The sequence below is a fragment of the Diabrotica undecimpunctata genome, chromosome 1, assembly GCF_040954645.1.
Source record: "Diabrotica undecimpunctata isolate CICGRU chromosome 1, icDiaUnde3, whole genome shotgun sequence".
NCBI lineage: Eukaryota > Metazoa > Arthropoda > Insecta > Coleoptera > Chrysomelidae > Diabrotica > Diabrotica undecimpunctata.
This window is the reverse complement of record NC_092803.1, coordinates 103487966-103514323: the sequence shown is the minus strand read 5'-3', so window position 1 is coordinate 103514323 and position 26358 is coordinate 103487966. Positions and strand designations below refer to the sequence as shown.

Here is a 26358-nt window from a genome sequence, read left to right as displayed (position 1 = left end):
TCTGACTCAAGTGTTCTGCGACTGTTTTCTGTTAAAATATTGATATGAAGTAAACAAAATTTAAATATTAGCGCCATATGTCATTTACAGGAAGTTAAGATTGGTACAATATAAAATGTCAATTGTATTCACTTTTGGAACAAAATAAAGTAGTCTTAACCGTATACTCAACTGGTTCGTTTCATTTATAAGTTTTAACAGGTTATAGTGACTCAGATCATTTTTTTCCGTCGGTAAATAGATAAACGTTGTATACTAGTAAGTGTTAAGGTTCACAATAGCAGTGAATTACATGTCTACTGTGCCAAAGCTATTATGCCGCGAAAATTACAATGATTGGGTTTCGCAGTGCAAAATTATCTTGTTCTAGAAGGTTTGTCCACGTGTTTGGACGGAATTGCAACCGAAGTAGACAAACAAGAAAAAGCTAAAGCCAAGTTAGTTCTTTTGCTTGATCCATAGTTATATATACATGTAAAACAAGCAAAAACCGCTAAAGAAATCTGGGACGCTTTAAAAAAAGTTGTTGAGATTGTTATTTCTATCGATTCAATCAAAACAAAAGTATTGGCCATGGAAAGTGATGTTGGTAAGTGCGTTTGCAAGTGGTACTAGTAACCGAACCAATCACAACAGACAGTTTGAAAATTACAGAAGTGATGACAGATAAATAACAAGAGAGACAGAGATCTGTCGAAAATAAGATGTTATCGTTGTAAACAAACAGGTTACTATGAAAATAAATGTTGGACGGTTAAAACAACCGAAAAACATGCGATAAAATAAAAAAACAGCAAGCGCTCAACGCTACTGATTTAAAGTGTCAGTTGTGTCGGATTTGAAAGCATGCGTCGATAGATAAAATAATATACACATTATCACTTGTCAAACCAGTGTCATTGCGACTTTACTCTATTATACTTTATTTTTGATAATTCGCGTTTTACAGCTGGTAATCCTAATTTGTGACCATTTTTCTCAGCCAACCTTATATCATTATAAGAAAACATTAGCTTTGATTTGATCAGTGGCGCACCCAGGGGGGGTTTGGCGGTTACACCCCCCCCCCCCAGGACCCTATTCCGACACTGTTACTCACACTTTTTAAGGACTCAAAATGGAGGTAACATTATAAAAAAAAAATTCGGTGACCAACCAAAACCCCCCCCTCCAGAGCCAAATTCTAGGTGCGCTACTGGATTTGATATAAAAAAAACATGCTTATACGTAATGAACAGCGTATTTTATGTAAAAAATAAATTAACCAAATAAAATGTTTGTCAAAAACTACTTACTTTTAATTTAATTAAACATATTTGCGGCCACTTTTTGAGTGGTTACTATTATCAATGTATTCTCTTAATTTTAAATAGGTATATGTAAAAATGTGAGTTTGATGAACTACGTTATAAATATTGTGATCCTTGTACTATAAGTTGGTGTTTAAGTTAAAGTGCAATAGCTAAATAAAATTACATATCGTGCAAGACTAGTAGCTAGTTTTAATAAAAGAGAATATATTAGACTATACAGAAACTTTTGCGCCAGCAATAAGACATTCTTCTTTAAGGTTGCTTTTTTTTACTTTCTATAAAATTAGGTTTCGATATTACTCATTTAGATGTTAAAACAGCATTTCTAAATCGTCATTTGAAAGAGAAAATATACACGCAATCACCAGAAGGTTTTGATTTAACAGGTAACAAATGTTTAAAATTAAATAAGACTATTTATTATCGTCTATTAAAATAGTATCGTCTATTAAAATAGTTAAAACACGTATTTACGTAAATATAGCTATTTTATTAAATTAAATCAAACTCGTTCACAATGGTCATAATTAAATCACACCAAATTATTATCTCTCGTTCCGCTGTGTTTATGTGTCATCACCGAACTACTCGTGACCATATAAGGCAATTAGTGACCCAAGCCAATCACCGTATTAGAAGTTGAGTGTGACTTCACAATGTCATAATAGAACTACCAGTATTCCATCTTAAGCTGATTAGGACATTAGGAAGTTAGTGACTTAAGCTGATCAGCGTATTAGGATAATAGTGTGACTGCATTATGAGCTTAAACACTCTTCAAGGATCTGGAATTATGAAGTAAATAATGTTTTGGAAAATATTAATTATAAGAAATCAAAACATGAATCTTGTATCTATAAAAAAATAATAATAAAATTACGGTTTTAGAAGTGTAAATGATTTTTTGTGTATTCAAATGATAAAAGTGAAACATGTAGACTAAAAAATGAGCTAAAAAGTAAATTTGTTATTAAAGATTTTGGTAGAATTAAGGAATGTTTAGGTATGCGAATAGACTTTGATCAAAATAAAGGTTATATTGCTTTGAATCAGAAAAACTATATTATTCGGTTTTTAAAGAGATTTAACATGAGTGATGCCAAAGGAGTTAAAACTCCAATTGAACCAAAATTATCTTTAACAATTGATGATAGTGTTACGATAAATATCCTGGCCTAAAAATAACTGTAAAATATATGATGACTAATTCTAATATGTTTTAGATTTTACGAGAGGCTTCTATGTACCTGAACAACCTTCCAGAATAAGGTCGAACCGATGCGAGGGAAATCCAGTTTGCCTTTACCGTTTCGCCGTCGTCTACTCAAGAAGGTTTTAGACTTTTCGAGTCTAACGGTACTGAGTATATAACAGGACATTTTATTTGGAAGAGGTCAGTTAATAAAGAAGATTCGCGCCCGCGATAAATGTTACGTTCGCTTTTTAATAAATTATGTATCTTTAGTGGTAAATAAATTAATATCAGTTATTGTGCTTTTTAATAAATTTAGATAAGAACCTTTTGATAAAGACATTATAAATTAAAGACATAACAATTAATAAATTCACAACAAGTGGTGTCAGAAGAAAAGTGGAATAAGTGGAAATTGTGGAAATGGCTACGATTTATGAGCTCACAGTGACTAATTTAAGAAGACATCTCGAAGACAGAGAATTAGCTTCTACCGGAAAAAAGGCTGAGTTGGTCCAACGACTAAAGAACGCTTTGCTAGAAGAAGGACTAGATCCAGAGAGTTATATATTTGAAGATGCTGTCCTCTCGTCGATTTCGAAAGTTTCTGGTGACATCGCATCATTAGAGAACAAAGTTTCCGGCGACATCGCTTCTTTGGAAGACAAAGTTTCTAACGAGATTTCTTCGCTGGAAAGCAAAGTCTCTGCTAATATCTCTTTGGAAATCTCTAAAGTAACTTCTGAGATGTCTGCCCTCCACGATAGAATGTCTTCGTTAAAAAACCAAGTTGCTGCCGATATGTCGGCCTTCGAAGAAAAGATTAAAGAGATGGAAAGGAAGATGGAGGAAACAGGGACAGCAGAGAGAGGAAACAATCCAATAACAGTGGAGATAAAAGAAGACGAGACGAAATTTAAGCTGGAGACACGGCCGAAATTTAAAGGAAGTGGAGGTTCTATTCATGTTAAAGTCCCAACTTTCGACGGAAAATCATCATGGAACAACTACATGAAACAGTTCGAATCAGCCGCAAGAGCGAATGGATGGTCTGAAAAAGAAAAGGCTGTAAACCTGACTATCGCTCTTCGAGGAGATGCCTTAGATGTGCTTCAGACCATAGCCGTAGAGGAGACCGATGATTTCGAACAACTGAAGAAGAGGTTAAATATGCGATATGGCCACGAACATTTGGAGCATGTATATCAGTCACAGCTTAAAAATCGTAGACAGAAGAAAGATGAGGCTCTTCAAGAATATGAGGTAGATATTGCCAGATTAGTACGATATGCTTATCCAACAGCTCCCGAAGACATGATGGAAAAATTGGCCGTTCAAACGTTTATTGATGGTCTTCGTGATCATGAAATGCAGAGAACACTGCGATTAGCTCGTCACAAAACGCTGGTTGATGTCTTATCCGCAGCCCTCGAATACGAGTCAGCTACGCAGGCCTCTGGCGGGTACAGTAAAGTTAGAACTGTAAAAGAGGAAGGAGATGAAGATAAACTTGACCAGCTCGTTAATATGATAAAAAGCATGACATACAAGAAAACGAAGACCACCAGATGCTGGAATTGTGGCGAAATAGGACACGTACGAAGCTGCTGTAAGCACCCTAGGTACGACGCAAATCAAGAAACTCACCATCAGGAAAACTAGAACGGGTCAGCCTTAGGGGGGCAGCTTCGACCCAGAACTTTTCCAAAGACCCTCTCATACTAATAGCTTCTTTGAAATGTCGTGAAGATAGTGTATATGTAGATGGAGACATAAATGGTAAAAAGCATACGTTGTTGGTGGATACCGGAGCGACCAGAACCATTATACGCCCGACAGTTATAAACAGCCGAAAGAAACTGTTACCAACGAGGTTGCGACTTCGGACCGCTACAGGTGAAAATGCTAACATTCATGGAGAAATCCAGGTACAATTGGGAATTGGAGCAGAAAAGTTCGTCCATACTGTTATAGTTGCTGACATCGAAGAGGATGTTATATTAGGAATGGACGTAATGAATATGCATGGATTCCAATTGGATTTTAAGAATAAGGTAATCAAAGTTGGCAACAAGGAGGTATTTCTCCATCCACATAATGACAACACTGTGCAAGCAGCCATTACAGAAGATACAGTCGTGCCTGCGAGAAGCGAAACGATCATAGTAGCGCGGCTACAGGGATTTGTGGACGAAGGGAGACCTGTTATGATGGAGCCTTGGAACCACGACGATGAGGTTGGCCGTGGAATCATAATTGGAAAGGAATTGGTGACTTCGGCTAAGGAAATTCCTGTGAGACTTATCAATGTCAACGACTACCCAGTGACCATAAAGAAAGAGACAAAAGTAGGAACTTGTGTACCTGTGACATCCATAATCCGTCAGGCGACAACATCTGATAATTCCAACGACAAATTCGACCAAATGGTTGCAGTTGCAGGACAGTCTCTAAATCAGATGGAGAAAAGGAAATTAAGGGAATTTCTTCGGCAGTATCGTGATATTTTCGTACCGAAAGGAGGAAAGACGGGAAGAACTACCGTTGTTAAGCATAAAATTGATACTGGTAATGCTAAGCCAATTCGTCAAACAGCTCGACGATTACCACAGGCGAAAAGAGAGGAAGCTGAAACGATTGTTCAGGAAATGAAGAAAGACGGGGTGATAGAACCTTCTACGAGCCCATGGGTCTCTCCGGTGGTCCTGGTTAAGAAGAAAGACGGAACGACGAGGTTCTGTGTGGATTACCGTTTGCTGAACAACGTTACCAAGAAAGATAGTTATCCTCTGCCTCGGATCGATGACACATTGGACACATTGGCTGGAAGTAAATTGTTTTCTACTTTAGATTTGAAGTCTGGATACTGGCAGGTAGAAATGGACCCAGTCGATAAAGAAAAGACAGCCTTCACCACAGGATCTGGATTGTGGCAATTCAACGTTATGCCATTTGGACTTTGTAATGCTCCTGCGACATTTGAGAGGCTTATGGAAAATGTGTTGAGAGGGTTATCTTGGAAAACATGCCTGGTTTATTTAGATGACATAATCGTCTTGGGGGAGACATTCGAAGATCATTTGAGGAATTTAGAAAACGTTTTTAATCGACTTAAAGCTGCCCAATTGATGCTAAACCCCAAGAAGTGCCAGCTATTTCAAGGTAAAGTCAATTATCTGGGTCATATAGTCAGTAAAGAAGGAGTGGCCGTGGATAAGGGAAAAATCGATTCCATTAAGGAATGGCCAAAACCAACTGACAAACATCAAGTGAGAAGTTTTCTTGGACTATGTACTTACTACCGGAGGTTTATTAAGAAGTTTGCAGATATCGCTAAGCCATTAACGCGACTTACAGAGGAAGCAAGAGAATACCGCTGGGATATAGACTGCCAAAATGCCTTTGAAACGTTGAAAAAGCATTTAATAACAGCACCAATTTTGGGGTATCCACTTCCAGAAGGAGAGTTCATCTTAGATACGGATGCAAGTAATGTGGGAATTGGAGGAGTGCTGTCTCAGATTCAAGGAGGACAGGAACGAGTCCTCGGATATTTTAGTAAAGTTCTTTCAAAACCTGAGCGGAATTATTGTGTCACGAGAAGAGAACTTCTAGCAGTAGTTAAATCAGTAGAGCACTTCTATCAATACATCTATGGCAGAAAGTTTCTAATCCGAACCGACCATGCCGCCCTTAAGTGGTTGATGCAGTTTAAGAATCCAGAGGGTCAGATAGCCAGGTGGATCGAACGACTCCAAGAATACGATTTTAAGATTGAGCACCGGGCCGGAGTTAGCCACAGAAACGCTGATTCTCTTTCCAGAAGGCCATGCTCAGCAGAGTGTTCCCACTGCAACAAAACGGAATCCAAGGAAGCAGCAGTGCTAAGAACGACGATTGTCAACGACGACTGGACGCCTACTAAGATCAGGGAAGAACAAGAGAGATATCCAGTTATACAGAAAATCCGAAAATGGAAAACCGTCGACCACCTTGGCAGGAAATATCAAACCTATGCTCAGTAGTTAAGACGTATTGGGCCCAGTGGGACTCATTTATCATCGAAGATGGCTTGCTTAAACGAGTCCTGGAAAATGATGACGGTTCAGAGAAGAGAAGACAGTTGGTGATCCCAAAGAGCAGAATAGCCGAAGTACTTCGTCAGTTACACGACAGTCCATCGGGAGGGCATTTTGGTGTAAGGAAAACCCTTCAGCGAATTCGGGAACGGTTTTATTGGATGAACAGTTCCGACGACGTAAAAGACTGGTGTAAGAAATGTACTATTTGTGCTACGAGTAACGGGCCTCACCGAAAAAGGAGAGCTCCTATGAGACAATATAATGTTGGAAGCCCGTTTGAAAGAATAGCTTTGGACATTGCAGGGCCATTTCCAGAAAGTGAAAATGGGGGGCAAGTACATGTTGGTAGTGGTAGTAATGGATTACTTTACTAAGTGGGTCGAGATTTACGCACTTCCAGACCAGAAGGCCGCCACCGTTGCAGATAAGTTGATCCAAGAATATATCAGCCGATTTGGAGTGCCTTTGGAGATCCATAGTGACCAAGGCAGGAACTTCGAAAGTGATCTATTCCAAGGAATATGTGATAGACTAGGCATGAAGAAAACAAGAACTACCGCGTATCATCCGCAATCGGATGGTATGGTAGAACGAATGAATAGGACAGTTGGCAAGTATTTGACAAAGATGGTGTCCGATCATCAGCGAGACTGGGACCAATACCTTCCGTTCTTCACAATGGCCTACAGATCTGCTGTTAACGAATCAACAGGCCAGACACCAGCCAAAGTCCTATTCGGACGCGAAATGCGACTACCTTGTGATCTCGAGTTTGGATGTCGACCTGGAGAAGATGTAGCAGGTGAAGATTATGTGATCGAATTACGAAGAAGAATGGACGATGTAAATGAGTTAGTCCGTTCCCACCTTCAGATCGCTAGCGACCGAATGAAGAAACGGTACGATACACAAGCCGAAAAGGGTTGCTTTAAGAAGAACGAAAAAGTATGGCTGTATAATCCCAAGAAGCGAAAAGGTTGTTCTCCCAAATTGCAGCAGTTTTGGGAAGGTCCATACCTCATTATGGAGAAGATCAACGATGTCATCTACCGAATAAGCAAGATTCCGAAGGGAAAGCCGATGATAGTACACCATAACCGGCTGGCGTCTTTCGAAGGTGACCACGACGTAGATGAAGAAGTGGAAGTAAACCAAGTCCAAGACGTGTCTGACCTCACGTTTGAGGAATTCATGGGTGCCTATGGAGGGTACCGGTAAAGCAAGACATGGTGTTACCACTGAAGAAAAGCAAGATCTACTCGCGCTCCCCGATGACTACTCGCTGGCCCTTACCATCCCGGCCAGTATCAAAGACGCACCAGGGTTGGCATCCGTCTTTCGAAGGAAGTTTGGTCGAGTTGCAGAACTTCAATGCCAGGTACCAGCTCCCGGTAAAACCTTGAAATTCCAAGATGCATCATGTTACCTTTTCTACCTGGTAACAAAAGACACTGCCCGTGACCAACCTACCTACCGAGATGTATGGGAAGCCTTACTTCAATTGAGAGAGCACGTACTAGAGTCCGACGTGCAAAAGTTAGCCATGCCAAAGTTGGAGTGCCGCCAATTAGATTGGAGGGTTATCCGAAATATGGTGGAGGAGATCTTCAAAGACACCGAAGTCCAGGTGTTAGTCTGTTGCAATCCGCATAGTTACTGGTGCGGAGAGAAAACCGTCCCTTGTCATTTTTATACAACTGGAAGTTGTAAAAGAGGTTTCAGTTGCCGATACCAGCATACAGTTCCGGTTCCAGTCCCGACAAGGTTCCAGGAGGAACCATCTTTTAAGAGGGGGGCAATGTTACGATAAATATCCTGGCCTAAAAATAACTGTAAAATATATGATGACTAATTCTAATATGTTTTAGATTTTACGAGAGGCTTCTATGTACCTGAACAACCTTCCAGAATAAGGTCGAACCGATGCGAGGGAAATCCAGTTTGCCTTTACCGTTTCGCCGTCGTCTACTCAAGAGGTTTTAGACTTTTCGAGTCTAACGGTACTGAGTATATAACAGGACATTTTATTTGGAAGAGGTCAGTTAATAAAGAAGATTCGCGCCCGCGATAAATGTTACGTTCGCTTTTTAATAAATTATGTATCTTTAGTGATAAATAAATTAATATCAGTTATTGTGCTTTTTAATAAATTTAGATAAGAACCTTTTGATAAAGACATTATAAATTAAAGACATAACAATTAATAAATTCACAACAATAGTAAAATTTAGAGATAAGTTTCCTTATCAGATGGTAATTGGTAGTTTGATGTATTTATCTGTTTTGGCCAGAACAGATATATCATTTACAATCAGTTTCTTGAGCCAATTTAACAATGTATATACTGAGTCTTATTTGAAATGTGCAAAAAGAGTATTCAGGTATTTAAAAGATACTATTAATTATTCTCTGATTGACTCAAAAGATGATTCAGAATTGAAAGGTTTTGTAGATGTCAATTGGGCAAGCAATATATTAGATCGTAAGATCCCTTACTGGATATGTATTTAAGTTTTGTGGCTCTACAGTATCTTGGCAAAGTGCAAAACAAAAATCATTAGTTTTATCTAGCTACAAGGCAGAATATACGGCCTTGTCAGAGGCTGTTTTTCTTAGGGGTTTGGCTAAGTGATTTAATTGAAAAAACTGAATGTTTTACTTTATTTAATGATAATCAAAGTGCATTAAATCTATCAGTAAATCCAATTTATCATAAAAGAAGTAAGCATATTGATGTAAGATGTCATTTTTTGAAAGACCTAATATCTGACACAATAATTAATGTAAAATATATGCCTACTGATGCTAAAAAGCTGCATAGATTATTGAGTCAATTTGACGCGCTATCTCAGAGTTTAATTCATAAGTGGGGGTGTTAAAATATTGACATCAACTAAACAAATTTAAATATTAGCACCATAATGTCATTTACAGGAACTTAAGATTAGTACAATGTAAACTGTCAATTGTATTCACTTTTAGAACAAAATAAAGTTAGTCCTAACTTTATACTGAACTGGTTTCTCAACCGTTTTAACATTTTCTACTTGGATATTCAGTTAAAAATTCCCATTCACATTTGTGAGACGGATTGCTCGCCCATAAACAGCATTATGAGGTAGTGCAATATAATTCTAAAAGATAGCAACATAGATATCTTTAACGCCAACACCAAAGCCGTTAAATCTAGCTTTCTGCCTGCTTCGGCCTCTATATCATAGTGTGTATGTGTTTGTAAAATATGTTTGTTCTAAAATATAAATAAATAATTTACTATTTTTATTGGGAATAAGTCACAATTTCACTTTAAAATAAGTTTATTTAATGTTTCGATTTCCACTTCGAAAATCGTTCTCAAAAGTCAAACAAACTTATTTTAAGTAAAATTGTGGCTTATTCCTAACAAAACTAATGTATTGCATTAAGAGGATATTAGTAGATACACAGTTACAGGATCAGCTCATCTTTCATCATTTTAGTTATTTTTTTAAGTCTTGATGCACGGTCCTCGTAGACATACCGTCTCAGGACTTGAAACTTAATGTAGAGTCATATGTCGCCATGTTACCAATCCAACGGCAACTTTACCATCTTAATTTTAAACAAGACATAATGTAAACTAAATTTCAATTAGTAATTTTTAAAGGGTTTTTACCCCCATATTTAGTGGCTACATTCATGTATTAACCTGTAAGTATTAACCACATTTTACATTAACCTTAGTCAAAATTTAAATTATTTCATGTTCTTTTTAATTAAGTGGTAAAATACTTTTTTAGGACACTGATGATGGAATATTTATTCCGAAAACGTTTTGTCTATTTAACATAGCCCGACTAGGTTTTTATATACCTTTTTATAAAGGATTTTATTAAAATTTTTAATGTTATAATAATAATATTAATTGTGAAAAAAAATAATTCTTTACTTATTTAAAATCGGGCAACACTGTATGTATTTGGTATTCCGTAATATTTGTAGAATTTGGATAAGAAGCTAATATCCCACTGTCCTTGAAAATATTTCAATACTAAATAAAAAAATTACGTAGGACTGACCAATTTCTGAAAGTAACTGACCATTGGAGATTAATTTGTGACCTTTCAGGTGGTATAATTATATTTCAGAGATACTAGCTGTAACATAGTGATTTAAGAAAACGCAAGAACCTACTATTTTCCTAGTATTTTTAAAATGTTTATTGCGGCAAGGAACTGCAATCCTGGTATTTTTAAAATTTTTAATGGACTGCGCTTGCGTGCTAAGGTTATTGCAACTTAATTAATTATTTTCACCCCAAAAACAAACTGACCAAATGCTCAATATATCTGACCATTTGTCAGCGTTTTAATCTCTATCGAATACAGTCATTTGTTTTATAGATTTCGTTCAAAGAGGTGCCAACATCTTTTTTGTCCTTGAAAATTTTCAACCCTTAATAAAAAATTAACCAGAACTAACCAAAAGCTGAAAACAACTGACCATTTGTGACCAAAACGTGACCATTCAGATGGTATAATTATTTTTACGAAATTCGATCAATGAGGTGCCAACATCCCAGAGCTTATATATATATATATATATATATATATATATATATATATATATATATATATATATATATATATATATATATTATTAAATATAATTGGAAAAATATAATTGTCGATTATGGGAGTGCCTGCTACATATGTTATGTATATATATATATATATATATATATATATATATATATATATATATATATACATAACATATGTAGCAGGCACTCCCATAATCGACAATTATATTTTTCCAGAAATCACAACATACGTAAACTAATCAAATGTTGCATTTGATGCCGGATGACGTCAATAGGTTCCAAATAGATATTTGCTGGAATTGATATAATATAGTTGAGACCGTAATAAATGTTCATACCAGATGTAGCTGACCGGAAAATTATATCATACTTATCGTCGATTATTTCCGAATTTATTCTGTGTTATCTTTAAAATAAGTGGTGTTAATAATTTGATTAAATTCATGTTTTCCTGGCGTCAATTATATTTTTAATTATAAAAAGTTCCTTTATTTAATATCTTTAATGGGAATTGAAAAAATATGGAATGAAGAACAGTTACCAAAAGAATGGTCGGAAGCAATAATACGTCCCATTTAGAAAAAAAAAGGAGATAAAAGAATGAAAAACTTACAGGGGCATAGCATTGTTAAATGTCGCATACAAAATATTGGCAATGCATATAAAGAGTTTATTAAAAAAAGAATGGAAGATATAATTGGTGAATACCAGGAGCGTTTTAAACAAGGAAGAAGCATAACAGAACAGATTTTCTTGCTGAAAGGGTTTCTTTCAGGAACAACACGTTTTCCAAGAAATGGAAATCTTAAATCGGGAACACGAACACAGAAAATTTTAAAAACAAGTAAACACAAAGAGAAAAGTTTTCAAGCTACAGGCGAACCAAGGCTCATAATGGAATTCTTTTGAACGAGAGAATAGAAGTACGTAAAAAGGTGGCAGGAACACTTTATTAGGCTACTTAATAGAGAAAGTAGAGCTGAAGGTAGAGATGATATAGAACTAGAACAGGAGGAAACTGAGCTATCAACTTTGGAAGAAATAAATAAAGAAATTCAGTCACAACCTACCCGAGGAAATATTTAAAAGTGGCGGTCAAACATTTGTAACCCTCATTCACAAACTATTAAAACAGGTATGGCAAGAATGCGCGTTACCGGAAGAATGGAATACTGGCATTATGTGCGCTATACATAACTATACATAACAAGGGAAACATGCTTGACTCTTTAGTTAAAAAAAAAAAAAATTGGTTTTTACTTTTTACCTTTGTTTTCTCTAATTTATATGTTTAATCCTATTTACCGTGGCCTAGTTCTGTGTATGTTATATATTATAATGTCCTGATGGTCCCCTGGACGTGAAACGAGTGACCCATGTTAATTGTATATGTTTATGGATATATATGTGTATGTATTATTTATATTTTTTCTCTTCTTTTTGTTAAATGTTGTAAATGTATCTATTTTAGTCTATTCGATTGCAAATAACTCAAAAACTTTTTACTGTACCTAATGAGATTAAAAGATTATGTAACTGGCTGTATGGCAAACTGCCGAAGCCATAAAAATAAAATAAAAAAAAAAAAAAACATGCTTGACTGTTCCAATTTTAGAGTGATTTCCCTTCTTAATACGGCATACAAAATTTTGTTCCCGATACTTAACGAATGACTGGCACAGTATACTGACAATGTACTTAATAGAGGTTTTTTAAAAAACATACCTACTATTGATCACATACCATCCATCATACAAATATCAGAAAAAAACACGGAATACGACATAGATTGTATTAAATCTTCGTAGACTTTAAGGCAGCGTACGATATTGTTGACAGAGTCCAATTATATTCGACTATGATCGAACTTTGAATACCAAAAGGATTGGTAGGATGAACTAAAATGACAATGAGGTAAGTCAAATATAAAGGGTGGGTACAAGGGGATCTTTCAGAACCATTTAAAAGTAACAGAGGGCTGCCGCAGGGATATGCGCTACCAAGCACGCTGTTCAACCTAGCTTTAGAAAAAGTTATGAGACTCGAGAATAGATTTAAAGGGTAAGAAACCCGTAGTTTACAAATAATGGCATATGTTGATGATATTATGATCATTGGAACAACCCGAAAAGAATCAGTTAAAGCTTTCACAAGTATGTACCAAAAACGGCGCAGAAAAAATCAGACTTCTGATTAACACCCAGAAAACTAAATATATGCCGGCTATATCAAGAATGCAACAAAATAACTTAGAGGTGCAACATAAAACTATAGAAACGGTGGAAGAATTCTGCTACTTAGGGTCACTGGTGGACTGAAAAAACATATCCAAAAAAAAAATAAGAAAAAGAATATGCGTGGCTAACCGCTGTTATTTTGGCCTAGGCCCTCAACTAAAAACGAGAAGTACCTATATCAAGAGCAACACAGTTTAAACTTTATAAAACAATATTACATCCAGTGCTCACTTACGGGTCGGAAACATGGGTAATGGCTACTCGAGATGAAGAGTTATCACAAATCTTTGAAAGAAAAGTATTGAGGACCATATATGGCGGAGACTTAACGAACACGGTTGGTGGAGAAGGCGATATAATTTCAAACTCTATAGACTTTTTGGTGATGCATATATTGTGAAAACCATCAAAATAAACCGCATTAGATAGGTGAGCCGCGTTATGCGGATGGATGAAAGTGATCCATCCTGCTGATCCTGCTCCATGTGATCGTGATCCATGCTAAACTCAGATATCTGGACGATGTGCAGGACGATTTAAGACACATTGAAGTAAGGGGATGGAGAAGACCGACACTCGACAGGGAAGGATGTATATAAGTTTTGAAGCAGGCAAAGTTCACGAAGGCCTGCTGGATACTGCAACCAACTAGTACCTTCGGTAAAACTCGGATGTAATCTCCGTTTTGAGTAGGAGTTAGTAAGTTTCCTTTAAGCTGTCTATTAACATAAACTTCATGTCGTTTCAATTTTAATTTTTAACATATTTAAATTACACCTTTTTTAATGTCTAGTTTCAATTGCTACAGCGGGGCATTCACGTTCCGATTTGAAGTCCCACTTAGTTGGACTACTATAATAGTTGGATACTCGGCTCCACTCACGCTCCGACTTGCTATCAAACTAGCGCACTAACTTCAATCCTAGTCTGTTTTCACGGTAGTGTACATCGCCCAGCTAAAAAATGTATCGAGTAAAGTTTAAGCAAAATATAATTAGGAGGAGCTATGTGCGTGTTAGCGTAATCATTACAAAAGAAGGGAAAAAAATGTTGGACGAAAAAATTATTCGTTGATCGTGTGAACTATTGTGACACGAAGTTGCTCAATGGCATTGATAGGGATGATTACAGAAATTACCGCAGAACGCTATGCTGGCAGTGTTTTCGTACTTCAACATCACATTCAGCAGATGGCCCTATTTTCCGCCATTTCAGTTCGCGCATAAAACACTACTAGTATCCCACAATCAGAGAGTGTCTTTGTAAATATTAATAAATTCAGAAATTGTTCATTAGGGAAGGCGTGCGGTAGATACCCAAGGTCAAGCGTTGACAGAGGAAAGTTTTGATCAGATTTTCGATCGTTTCACGCATCAACTCCGTCGCCAGTCGAAAGTTGGACCTTCGAATCGTCCCTCTATATTTCCGACTCGTACAACTAGATTTCCAATAGTCCAGCAAGCATACTCACGCACAGTGGGGCAAAAAAGCCAAAAAGCAGTCGTGAGAGACGAGAATGTCACTGAACCTCTAAAAATCATACGAACAATATCAATTTTGGGACCGCAAAAGATATGCAAAAAAGTTTATCACTCCTTATTCCGGCTTCCCCTAAAACTCCCCTCGCAAGGGGAATAAGCGGAAAAAATCGATTTACCACGATCCTGTACGTCGTAAAAAAATATTTTAAATATAAAATGTAGCTGAGATCATTTTTAACAGAAATGTTTAGTAACACTTTTTGTGTAGAATGAACCGTTCTTTCAGAAACAACGCTTGAAGCGACCGGCGATTTTGAATGTCAGTTAACTCGACAGTAAAAATTCGATATCTTTTGATCAAAGTGTCCTATCGACAAAAATGCTGAGACCCGCCGACTTTTATATATAAATGCGCGCATTTTAAACATAAATTTAAATGTACAGGGTGATTCGCGCAAGTCTACCATAGACCATCATCTTTATTTTTAATGAAACACCCTGTATATTATGTAGGTTCTATTGTAAATAATACAAGGTGGAATTTTGAAATTATGTAAAATTTTCGTCATAACAATAATTACATAAAATTTTGAATGGTATTTTTTGAAATTAGCTAAATACAGGCATCAAGTTTCTAAACTAAGTATCAATATATTGGGATTTGTATTTAGTTTCTTGAAGAAAATTATACATAATTTCAAAATTTTACCTTGTATTATTCATACCCAGGTTAACAAACCCGTTTGTTAAGACCAGGTTGTTAGGGAGATTTTAAAACCATAAAAATACACAGATGTTCCATTCAAATTAAAGATAATGGACTATTCTAGACTCGTGTGAATCACCTTGTACATTTAAATTTATATTTAAAAAGCGCATAATTCAATTTAAAAGTTGACGTGTTCCAGTGTTTTTCATAATTTTCTAAAATAAGCACAAACAATTTTATTCCATCAGTGGTTTCCACACTTTATACAAAATGTCATCCTGTATTATTCATAATAGACCAAACATGATACCGAGTTCGTTAAGATCAGGTTGTTGAGGAACTTTTAAAAATGTAAAAATGTACAAGATGTTTCATTAAAAAAAGATTTTGAACTATGCTAAGCTTTCGTGAGTCACCCTGTACATTTAAATTTATGTTTGAAAAGCACCTATTTATATATAAAAATCACCGAGTCTCAGCATTTTTTAAAACAAGACAGAAATAATTTTATTCCATAAGTGATTTCCACCCTATATATACCAAGATACCAAGCACAACTTTTTTCAAAAATATTTGTTCTATTTCTTAACAATTGTCTTGTATACTGAAAATTTCATTAGCCTCGAATTCGTTTCATAATATATATTATCTAACTACTTGGTAACACAAACAAGTCTGCCAAATTTCCTGGCTATACTTCAATTTCCTGAGAATTTAATCATTTTTAAGCGATTTTTAGTAGCGCTTTCGCCCCACTGTGTCACGGTCCGATATCGGATCCAACTTCGGAGGTTTGACCACAAGTCGGACTAAATATCGGAACGTGAATGCCTCGCTTAACTATGTTTTCACTGATGATGGTCTGATAAGACCGAAAACGTTCTGATGAATTTGTAATCCGTTTGTAAAATTTCCATTTTTTCCTAATTTTTTTAAAAATATACCATTTTACATCAGAACTTTTTTACTTCACTGTAAGTTTATTTAAATATAAAATAGTTTTAATTATAATTCTGATTTACTTCAATAAATTATAGTTGGTATGTAGTTAACATAAAAATGTTTCGTTGATTTCTGGCCTTCCGAAACGTAAAGGAACGAAATACACGTTATTAACGAGGTCAGTTTATGTTATGCTTTATTTTTTGTTTTCTTAGTTTCTTAACAATTCATTTGACAAGTCAACCTTCATTTTAAATATAAATTTGTTGATTGTTTCAAATAAGTCATAGATATCAAAATGTTTTTTTTTTTATTTTAAATTTAATATAGAAAAATCAATTACAGTTTTGAAATATAAACATATCCTGCAAAAAACATCACAATTTCAAAGTGATTTATTTTTATGTTCATGTTGTTATTTTACTTACAGTATTATATTTTATAAATATAAAATCCGCTGTGACTGATCTCAATTTTCCGATAACTTTTATGAAATAGTATCCTCAGTCAAACACTACAAATTCTTAATTGTAGATATTCGATATTTTGTTTTCTATATGAAACAGAAAACGAGAGAAGCCGTGCAAAAGCTAATTCGTAATCGATACAAAAGAGATATATAAAAAATAATTTAACACGCAACATACCAAGAACCAAAGTATGTAGTAATCTAAAAACATAAATATGTAATATATTTTACATCACTTTAAATGGTATTAAAGTTAAAGATTTAAGTGTAATAACTTTTAATTTAAATTTAAACTTTCAATTAAAGTTTTGTGATATGGCGAGAGAGTGAGAGAGCGCTGGCTAAAGCGGGTGTGGAAAGATAGAGGGGTGGAAGCAGGGAGATAGACAGGGGGAGAGAGTTAAAGAGAGAGAGAGAGAGAGAGAGAGAGAGAGAGAGAGAGAAAGAGAGAGGGAGAGAGAGAGTACATGTTAAAAAACTAAAAGAATGTTCCAAATATTTGGAAAAATGGAATACTTGAAAAGAAGTTTGAGAATAAAGAGATCTGGTGGTGATCAAATGAAATTCTAGAAAAAATAAAGGAGACAGAAAACTATATAATCAGTCAAAAGGAAGCGAAATGCAGTAGTAAACGCTAAAACAAGAGCGTATACAAATCTTGATTTCTATTTGATACCAGGGAGGGCGAAGCAAAGATATATAAAATAGCCAAATATAGTGCAAAAAAATTAAGATTTTAATCAGATTAGATGTATCCGCGATGAAAATAATAAAATATTAGTTCACGAAAAGGATCTCAAAAAGGTATGGAAAACTAACTTGTTCAGTTCATTCAAAACTGTCAGTTTATTAAATGAAGAATTTGACAGAAAAACACTGCAGCTAACGGAGACAGTAACAGCAATGGTTGCCAAAATATTGTTACGATAAATTATGTTTTCATATTTAACCTGTAAACATGTTATTATTCTAACAAGAATGTTCTCGTAGATTCTCTGAAACCAGTCTGGCGCCCCCTTTTCTTCGAGAAAGGTCAACACCGCTGCGGGCCACGATGAGACTGGTCTTCCTCCATGGTGTTCGGGCCAATTCAGGTCAACATCTGTCTGTTCGAAGGGTATCACCGGAATACTTGATTACCGGCATTTTATATTTAAAGAGGGAATTTTGTTGAGAACAGTTAGTCTGAAAATAACATCACGTCGAGTTTTTAAAATGTAACGCGCGTATTATAATAAATGTAAATAAATTATATAATTATTAGTGTGAAATAAATTAGTTATATTGTACAAATAAAGACTTTAAATAAACTTATCAGTGTTATAAATGTAGAACCTCTGATAATAAATAAAAACAATAAATTAGATTAATAAAAATACTACAATATTAAACGTGGAAGTTGTTCAAAAACTTCAAAAAAATGAAGATAAACCAATTGGATCAGATTGGTCATTTGGATTTGGATTGATCAGCCAAACAACTTGGCTAAGAGGTTTGTTTAATACATTTATGAAAGTGGGACAAATACCAGACAAATGGAGAAACAGTATATTAATACCTGTTTAACAAAAAAAATATGCGATAATCAATCAATTTGGTTTTATGCAAGGCAGATCAACAAAAGGTGCAATTTTCATTGCAATTTTCGTGTAATGCAATATTGAGATACATGTATGAGGGAGTAATAACTAGTCTTAGAACAGGTGTGGGAGGAACTGATAAATTTCATGTGGAAGTAGGATTGCATCCGGGCTCGGTGCTTAGTCCTTATTTATTCTCATTAGTGTTAAATCAGATAATAGGGAAATTACAGGATAACATTTCTTGGTGACTAATATATGCTGATGATGTAGTGTTAGTAAGAAATACTGAAAGGGATTTAGAAGAAAACTGGAACAGTGGAGACAAGTACTTGAGAAAAAAAACTTAGTAGGACAAAAACAGAGTATTTGGAATGTTCATTTAACGATGGAGTTACTAGTAGGAGTGGAGTGAAAAGTAGTAGTTTTATGTACCTAGGATCGGTACTAGAAAGTAATGGCGAAATAGATGGAGATGCATCTAGTACAATTAGGGTAGGATGGATGAAGTGGAAGGAAGCGAGTGGTGTGTTGTATGGCAGAAAGATTCCACTGAAACTGAAAGAAAAATTCTATAAACTGCCATAAAACCAGCTATGATGTACGAAACTGAATTTTGGTCAGTTAAAAAGAAAGATTATGCTTAGATATATGAATGGAGTGACAAAAGAGGATAACATTAAAAATGATCTGTACGTCAAATCAACAAAAATGCATTTTTAAGGTAACAAATACAGCTTTCGTATGTTGTTTTTGTATTTTGCCGCAAATAAACTCAGTGTTTATAAATGTTTTAAACAAATAACCGTGGCGCAATTTTTGCCACTTTATGATTCTTATGAGATTAATACAATTTATCGATTTCATTGACCGGCACTATGTAGTTTTGACTACTAGAGCCTAATCTTTAAAACCTGTAGCATGAAATTTTAGTTTTGAGTTTTGGCAATAAATGTGAGGCATTTGAATTATGCTTAAAAAACGCTGAGTTTAAACTTTCACATTACAAACAATCTAAAACGTTTAAAACTGCTAATTTTTCAATTACACTAGTACGTTTTCCAAAAGTACTTAACTTCTGTACAAATTACACCCAAAACCGTCTTTTTGGAGGCATTTCCCATAACATGCTATCATTTGGAATGTAAAAGTTTAAATTCTGCGCTTTTTAGTCATATTTCAAATGCCTTATATTTATTGACACAACTCAAAATTGAAATGTAACGTTATAGGTTTTGAAGATTGTTCTCTAAAAATGGAAATTTCACTAGGACCGGTCAAGGAAAGTAATAAATTTTAATGATCTCATGAAAATCATAAAAAATTGAAAAATCGCGCAACGTTTATTTATTGAACAGATCTATAGAAACTGACTTCATTTGCTGCAAAATACAAAAATTGCATAAAAAAGCTGCGCTCTTCACCTTTAAAACTCATTTTTATTTCTGTCGATAGGACACACTGATCAAAAGATATCGAATTTTTACCGTCGAGTTGATACACATTTTATTTAATATTGATTTCGCGCGCGCAACTGGCATTGAAAATCACCGGTCGCTTCAAGTGTTGTTTCTGAGAGAACGGTTCATTCTACATAAAAAGTGCTAATATTTATTTTTGTTCAAAATTTGTCTCTGCTACATTTTTTATTTGAAACATTTTTTTCTACAGCGTACAGATTCTTGATAAATCGATTTTTTTTGCGTTTTTGCCCCACTACGCTCGGGTTTTAGGGGGAAGCCCGGTGGTAAAAATGGTAATATTTTTGGCATCTTTTTTGGGGTCCCACAATTGATAATTTCGGCAATATTCAGCTTGTTCGTATAATTTTTAGTTATTATAGTTATTATAAATTGTATTAATGTAAATTTAATAATTATATTTATAATTTTAAAAAACATGACTATTTACTAAAAATATTAGTGCTAACAACAGATCTAATCTCTTAACGTAGAGGGTGGAAGGCATTTAATTTTAATTGCAAGTATTGTTTTTTAACAAAAGGGGAAATGTTCACTTAATTGCTTATTTTTATTATTAATTAATATTTTGTAAATATAATTTAATAAATAAATAAATAAACCTGCCAAAAAACCACAGCCTAAATATTCCCTATGAGAATTGATACATTGTTGCTTGCAATTGAACTGGTTTTCAAATTAATTTTTCTAACCTAAAGACATTAACTCCAAAATAAAATTTTAAAGGCATTAATTACAGTCAAGGAATCTTTATTCAATTCTTATAACTCTCCTGACAAATGAATAATCTGATGGTTCTAACTTTTCCAAATAATATGATAGCGATATATCTCTTTTAAACAAATTTAACTTGAAAGTCTCGGACAATCATTATATATCACAATCTTACTAGTTTTATTAGTTATCTTTATATAAGCATTACAATTTAATTTTTTATCATCCTTCAATATTTCTTGACCCAATAAGCGTAAAATATATTTTCAAACAATTATCCAATTATGTAGTATACAACATGAAAAAATCTTTTTGTTGCACAAATGTTCATAGAATATTGAATGTGTGTGAGTGGAACTGATGTCCAAGCATGGCTGAGTCCTACAGTCAGTTATATAGAGATCTTCAGTGAAATAGGCATGATTGCATGATTCAAGCCTATTTTGGATGACCTTCACAAAATAAACCCTTGAGAGAATTACAACCAAGATAAACTTTGCAAAATTAGCAACATTTAACTCAACATGACAAGACAGTTCACTCAAATGTTTTTATTATCAGAATTTTACTCATGAATTATTTTATGGTTATTAATTATTTAGCAATAATATTAACATACTGAACTTTTTAACTTAATGTATTTTTTGTGTTTAATGCATCTAGTACTTAAATAGATATAATTGCATATTCATAACTATTTATAGTATGCATTGGTAATTATTACTAGTAGATAATATATAATTAGGGATGTAATCTGCTATGTTTTTTAAGTATAACGTTTATAATATGATGAAACAAAAAAGCTTCAAGTACTCATATAATACTAAACAGACAAAATAAACATTGAATTTTTTACATCTCTTTCAAATTACTTATCTTAATGTGATAACAGTTGATGTGATAACCTCCTAATAGGATCAATATTCATGAATATTAAATTATGTATGGACTTCACCAAAGGCATATAATAAAGCTATTTTAATATGATCTCCCCAAGAAGTCCTTTATTATTTTTGCTTTTTAGTTCTGCTCCAAATAAAAAACTTCATATTTGCAGCAAATGACTAGAAGCACATGAGATCATTTTGAAAAATTTGTTTTTTTGTTATAAAATTATTATTTAAAAATATTAAAAGATAGATGATTAGTTTAATTGGGACAAAAGTTGTGTGTATTAAAAATGTTAAAAAAAAAGTATCAAAAGTAAGTTGAGTAAGGTATTTGACTTTGTGGATGAATATATATAAAACAGATATTTCATTTTCCTGTAATTTTTAAATGACAAGGCTTAGAAAAACTTGATAAAATAAAAACAACTATAAGAACAGATCGGACGACCACACACTATGTGGAGTAGTAAATGAACTCCCATGTGTGTTTCTTAATATAATAAACTAAAATAGGATCGAACAAAATAAAATAGAATAAATTAAAAAAAAATAAAAAAAATTCGGTTGCTTGTAAAGTCGGTTTTACGGGCGAAGATTTCCGTGACAACGTCTTTTTCTCGGTAGAATATTTATTGATATGAATATTATTAAATTGCACAATAGGAACAAGGAATTGAATGAAAATAAGAATTGCACAAATTTTAACTATAGAAATATATTTTGTTTACTAAAACATTGTACATGTAAACTTAAACTTAACTAATTTCTATTTGAGTGATTTTGTTGAGGATAGGACGATGATGCACGGAAGCACGCACCGATTCAACGCGCCTAATTCTCTAGTGCTTTGCGCGCAGCGGACCGATCATGTTTGAGTCGGAGAGAGACGCAAGGCATTCGCCGGTCCGGCGGGCCTCTCTCTCGTTCAGTGACTCACTGTAACAGACGTGAGCGGGCGTTACACTTTTTCATGAATGACTCCGAGCCACAACCTAATTTAAGACGTTGTCACGTCAAAAAATATATTAAAAACCATCGCTCTGTGTATAGATTATGGGAAAGCTATGCTTCCACTCCTCGGTTATTCCCAGAGTGTCACATCCCATTTTTTATTAAAATTATAAGTATTCTACAGTATCTTTCTATTTTTATTGTAACATATGATGTTGGTAATTTACTCTATCATAATATCAATTACAAAGGTATTGAAACAACATATACTGGGTGATTCTTTAGGAGTTCTAATTAGATGTTTTAGAGAAACTTGACATAATCAGTATCTGAAAATTTAGGATATGGAGTTTTTAGATATGCTTAATTATTCTAAAATATTTAGAGCCTCCTATCACTACCGGAAGTGGTCTACAACTTTTTTTTTTTTTTTTTAATAGAATGCCCTCTATTTAAAGTGACCTTGCACTGAATGCAATTGAAAACATGGCTAATAAGATTTTTACCCAAGAATGTAACTCCCAAATATGATCCATATTTGCAAATTGATAATGGATCTATTCAGAACATTGAGGTAATGAAATTCTTGGGAGTAATCTTGGATCCAAAACTAACTTGGGAAACACATGTAGACAAAGTGAGTTCAAAGTTAACTACAATCTGTTACATCATAAGAAATCTAATAGAAACTGTATCATTTCATGTTCTGAAACTGTTACACTTTGGTTTAGTGCAGTCAACCACTTAATATGGGTTAATTTTCTGGGGTTCTTCTGTATACTTGGATAGAGCATTCATAGTTCAAAAGAAAGTAATATAAGCCATGTTTAATGTGCCACCAGCAGAATCATGCAGACCACTTTTTATGAAGGCAAACATGAACCTTGCCTTGTCTGTACATACTTCAACTGATAATGTATGTGACAGGAAATGAGCATACACTAAATAAAAACAGTGATGTACACTCTTATAATACCTAACAAAAGGATAATACACATAATACATTCTTACTTTTGGCAGTGGCACAGCATGCTCTTGACTATATTGGAATGGAATCTTTTACCAAGGTCATTGACATATTGGGTGCCGATATGAATTTACGATTGAGCAGCTCTGCTCATTTTAAATCAAAAGTAAAAAAATTTTTACTGTCATAACTTTTACAGCTTAAGTGAGTTTCTTGAATTTTAAATACTTGTAATGTATTGTATTTTGTTTTATGTTATGTTTTGAAAGTTTTTAAAATATTTTAATATGAAATTTAATGTGATGTAATATTTATACTTATGTTTATATTTGACTTGTCTGGCAGGCTTGCAGAAGACTCTCCATTTGTTTGCAAGTTTCATGATTAATAAATTATATTTGTATTTGATTTGACACCCTGTATTTTTATAAATAATAAAATTGCAAACTTTTTGTTAAGTACAAAATTTTTCAGTATTGTCTATTTTAATGAAATTTTAACATTTTGTGGATAGAATAATATTTAATATACAACAAAGTGATTCAAAACATAAACTTAAAAATTTCTCAACTTTCTTAAATGGATCAACCTATATATTATGATATTATTAGACTGCACAAATAAATATGATTTATCACTGAAAAATGTTTTCCAGTTATCAACAGTCCATGATCAGTATTTTTTGGCCCATGCTAAGCATTTTTTCATCATTTTCTGTGTCATAAATTGTGTTTCCTTCTCTTTTCTTGTATTTCAGGCATGGTCCAGAAGCCTTTTCAATACATTTGAGGTACTCACTACAATACCATAATCCAATAAATCCCTTCAAAGGTCTGTGCTTGTCTTTTTTGGATTTAGTTTCCTATTTCTTGTTAGAATTTTATCAGTACTTGGAGTTGTTTTCTGTTTGCGCCCATAGTTTCCTTTTCTTTTTGGAGACGACGATCCGGAATTTTGAAATGTTCTTAAAATTCTTGAAACACTTGATTTTCGAACACCAACAGCTATAGCTATCTCTCACAGTCATAGAGTGTTCATTAAGAGCGATTACTTTAGCATGCTTCATAGGAGTATATCCATCTTTGAACAAGCAAAAGTAGCACATATTACATTAAACACAACATTGTAATCACCGGCTGCCATGTAGAAAAGCTCACAACTGAACTACTGACACTCTAAAACCAGTCAAACATAAAGAGTAAATTAATACATGTCAGTAAGTCCTGGCCTAACCATAAGATGGCAACTCTAATGAATGTTTCATATGACATTTCAATAGTCGTAACCTTCAAAAGCATACTGTCAAAAGTTCATGTCATTCGGATTATTATTTACTTTTACAGTGCTTGAAGTGACACTACTTTTGGATTTTTTATAAACAATGGATTCAAAGCAATTCCAAGTGTTGATTTATCACTGATATTTGAAGGGAAAAAACTTCCAAACTGATCAATGACTCAAAAAGTGTTATCAGGACTCTGGTTCATCAATTACAAACATTAAATGACAGTTTGCTAAATTCAAATGTGGTCGTACCAACACCAGTGTTACTGAGCACTGTGGAAGGTCAAGTGATGCAGTTATTTCCCAAAAACATTGAAAAAATGCTGAAACTGATTATGGAAAACCACAAAGAGAAGTTGCAAGAGATAGATGCATGGACATTTGGGTATGAGAAAGCTGTGTTCCAAATGGGTGCCACATTTTATCACACAAGACAAAAAGCAATGAAGTATTGAATCTCAGAGCTTTTTGGACGGTAGATAACAATGGATGAAACATGGATCCATCACTTCACTCCAAAGTCAAATCGGCAGTCATCTCCCGGAGAAAGCTGATCAAAGACAACCAAAGATGCAACAAACCCCAAAAAGGTTGTACTCCTTACTTACTCTTGATGACTTGACAATATGCCTCTATTCGTTCCTGTCTTGAGTAATCTCCATTAAATTCTCCAAGTCCATAGCTTTAAGGTCTCCTGTTATATTATCTTGCCATCAGAGTCGAGGTTGTACACAAGGTCTTCTTCCAGTTGGGGCTTATGCCTATACCAGCCTTTTTTATTCTTTCGCCAGAATGTCTTCTGAGGTGTCCTGCCCACTGGAGTTTTCTGAACTTTATTTCTTTTATTATATTGGTGTCTGGATATAGCTCTTCAAGCTCTTTGTTAGTTCTTATCCTATATTGTCTTGCTGCTCCATCAAGCACAGGCCTAAAGATCTTCCATAGGATTTTTCTTTCTCAAACACATAGTCACTCTTTATTTGCCTTTGTTATCATCCATGTTTTGCTAATATACATAACTACAGGTCATATGATTCGTTTTGTATAGTTGTATTTCTGTATGTCTTGTTATCTTTTTAAATTTTATAAAGTTATGAAGGCATAAAGACATCTGTTGCCAGCTTGTATTCAATTGGTTATTTCTTGTGATCCGTTATTGTCTTCAGTGATTGTTGTTCCCAGATACTTAAATTCTCTGATCACAGCCTGCCTGACCATAGTCACGTCATAGTTTGGTCCTTCTAGACGGAATACTGTAGTTGGTTTTTCAAGTGGTGAAAGTGAAACCCCCTGTTTTAGTCCATTCTTTATTTCAAATTTCTCTGAGTATTGTTTTCCAACTCTCACCTTACATTGTAACACTTCCATACACATCCTATCAAATTGACTAGTTTTTTTGGAAAGGAAGCCGCCTTCCCTTACTATGTTGAATGTTCACCTATAAACCTTGGTGGGGTTTGAGACAGAAACAGTATTCACAACAA

At 34.3% G+C, this 26358-nt stretch overlaps 1 protein-coding gene across 2 annotated transcripts in view; it reads right to left on the bottom strand.

Moving 5' to 3' along the window:
• Pi4KIIalpha (phosphatidylinositol 4-kinase II alpha) overlaps positions 1-26358 on the bottom strand; it is a 115926-nt gene that overhangs the window by 88195 nt on the left and 1373 nt on the right. The gene's annotated exons all lie outside the window — the stretch shown is intronic.